A 3,455-nucleotide genomic window follows, 5' to 3' on the forward strand; every position below is an offset into this window, starting at 1 on the left:
CAGCGCGCAAGTTGTTCTTCCTTTTCGCTGTTTAGCGCGATTTGGAGATTCCAAGTAGAGCCAGGTCCTATTCCAAATGGTCTTTTCAACGAAGTGGAAGTCTTCCTCCTTCTCTACTTCCTCGGCATTAGACCTTAAGTGTTTTATCCATTCCTCTCAAAAGTTTTTTAGGTCGACTTATCAGATGGCATGGACAATGACATCTGCAACATATACCAGGGCAGGGATGTTGAGTTACTTGTAGAGTTTGTTTGGTCTTTTTTCGTGAGATGGTAGCCAAGTTGCGAATGCGATGACTGTTTGCCTGATGACATATGATATTTCAACTTGCTCTTCTTCACTACCAGCCTATTAGCTTCGCTTCCTTGTCCAGTCTGGAGGAAGCAGTACTAACGTTCTTGCGACCAATGATATCTGATATCAATATCATCGGCATATGCTAGCAGCTGTACGTTCTTATAGAACATTGAGTAATACGCACGATAGAGAGACGCTTTGGTGGAAACCAGGTTTAGTATTGAACGGCTCGGATAGGCCCTTCCTGATCCTGATGGAGCTTTTGGTGTTGCTCAACGTCAATTTATATAGCCATATTAATTTTATGGAGATACCAAATTCTGACAAACCGACGAAGAGGTGGTGTGTCTTAATCCATTTCACCATGCGACTATTCAAATTTGGAAATATATTGAAATGGAATGTCCGTTATGTGTTGCGATCGGTGGAAACGATACGAAGTAGTAATCTGTTTTCTCTCTACTGTGACACGACACTCCGCATCACGTTCTTTTGCGAAGGTAGCTTAAATACCATGGTTCAGTATAACGAGTTGCTGATGAGTGCTCTCAGAGAGCAGGAGTGCAAGCCAAGTAGAAAATCGTTCGCCGAAAAATCGAAGAAATCGGCTTCGAACCCGCCTTGTGTTTGTTGACTTGCGTATTTTGCTGCACAGAGGTGAAAGCGTATCTTGGCCGCAACAAACTTCCGAGTCAATGTAAGGATTTCGGAGCGTAAGCGTATTTATAGTATTGGAGACTTGTCTTTCGTCTGTCACAACACGATCGATCTTGCCCTTCAAACCGGAGAGAGTCAGGTAAGTTGATGAGTGCTATACTGTAATCTAGTACTACAGATAACCATATTTCGGAATAGCTTACGATTACATAAAATATTAAGTATACGTGTAATAACAGGAACGTAAATGAGCATACAACTATTTTCGTCCTTTGTGCTATGCTATGTTACTTGGCGTGGCTGTGAACTTAAAATAATTGTATCATATAAATCATAATTAAACTAAGTGTTCTAATAAAACAAAACACCAGTTTACGCATTAACCATCTACAAAAKGAAAACTGTTGGAGTTACCCATTTTACTTGTATCTTTCTTCTTACTGTTTTTGCGCATTTAATTGGTATTTCACATACTACAACGAAGAACTTAATGGCAAACATTTGGTCGTTCATTAATTTTGAGTGGCGAGTTTTATTTGCCCTGTACGAGTGAAAATTACTCAAACGTTYTGTACATGAAAATTCGTCTGTAGCATATTTGTCTATATTGAATCCGTGAAAGTGCGCACATTGCGTGTAAAAGCGAAGTGTACACTGTACTTTTCTGYAAATATAATAGATTTTGTTTTTATTTAGAGTATATACATATTTTACCTATCTTGTCAATACATACYACTGTGATCAAATTGAAATTTTAATTTATACTTCGTGTGCTTTTTCGATACGATACATTTTTTTCTGTAAGTATTTGAGATACGCGTCGTTTGGTGAGGATCTAAAAGTAATTTTTTCGTTATAAACTATATCCGAATTTATTATACAAAGAAATGTGTTAATGCACCATCTCATACTGAATTGGTTATACGTGAGCATTTCGCCTTCGTGTAACTTCTGGCTAATCAGCAAATTCACATGACCACAAAGAGGACACCGGTTTGATTCAATTGAGGATATAAAAGCTGAATCCTGCAAGGCTCTTTKAATGCCATCRCGAYGGAGGATTTGACTGAAAAAATCGTTGGCATAAGTRTATTGCAGCGGGAGGGGATAACTTTGAAGGAGAAGAAATGTACAAAATGCATCTTTCAATTTCATCARAGTAGTRTGCCAATATGTTAATCTTAAGTGAAATTGTAGCATACAATATATATTTTACGTAACTTGAGAAAATTTACAGTTATTCGAAATGATATTTTTAAAGAGAATATATCGAATTGTTTTCCAAAATTATTGAAAAACTGAAATAAGCATATGGACTCTAGTAGAGAACTTTTCTGAAATGTTCGAACTGRTCTTGTTAGTAAATAATTGATTGTGAGCAAAAATCACTTGCGGGTTGGCTAGAGAGTTTTGTAAAAGGCACTCCACTCCTTTAGCGAAAGTAGATACTTTTTTCAATTTCTTATTAAAAATTTGTTCAGAGGGAAATATGTTATATCCTGTGGCCACAAAAAGTACGCGAGAATTGTAAATAAAAACACATAACATTTAAATATTCATWAATATTTATTTGTTTTCTTTCAAATACTTATGCCAACGATTTTTCCAGTCCTCGAAACACTTTTCATAAGCACTTTTTGTGATGGTCTTCAGCCCCTTCAACAAGAAAAAGTCACAAGGATCCAACACTGTTGAAAACGAGGGTTGATCGATGGTATTCATTGAATTTTTTGTTTTAATTTCTGTTAAAATCGTGACTCGATGGGGTGCATTATGATCACGTAGAATCCTTGTAGATCTTTTCACGCATGCGCCTCAATACAGCCAAATATAACCTATTATTGGACAAATCAAATTATGAAAATCAAAAAAACAATGTGAGATTCATTGCTATAATGCTGTTCATAAATATGGTATCGGAATTCGCACAATCGAGCAAGACCTATTTACAGTACTCTTTTTGAAAAAAATTCAGCTTTATTGGGACGAATCAATCGAACGAGCTGCCAAGAAATGTCGAGCACACATCGCGCACGATTTTCAAGCACGGTTCTGCGTACACGAAATTTGTTAAGAAATACAAATTTTGAAATAAATTCTTTGTTCGACTTACCAACATAGTATGTTTTGAATGTATAATTTGTATAATTTTTATAATTGTTTTTGAAATATAATTTCCCCGGGGAATTTAATTACAATTTAAAAGTGCTTTTTTGCCAAAATCTACTTCCTGCTGTAATGTCGAATTAGCACCATTATACATATGCTAGTTTCGTGATGTTTTGATGCTTTAGCTTCAATAGGTTTAATTATTAAGCATACAAACAAATTTTTTTGAAAAAAAAGGGGAATTAACCATCATTTTCTATCTCATTAGAAGCGCTGATGCCATTTTTTCTATCTACCAAAGAAAGGCATACGAGCATGTCGTAACTACCACATTTATGCATCACTGCTATAGCCGCCACTAACCTGCGGTCAGACGCTACAACCAGGCAAAA

The sequence above is a fragment of the Bactrocera latifrons genome, unplaced genomic scaffold (assembly GCF_001853355.1).
Source record: "Bactrocera latifrons isolate USDA-ARS-PBARC rearing strain unplaced genomic scaffold, ASM185335v1 scaffold_807, whole genome shotgun sequence".
Taxonomy (NCBI): Eukaryota; Metazoa; Arthropoda; class Insecta; order Diptera; family Tephritidae; genus Bactrocera; species Bactrocera latifrons.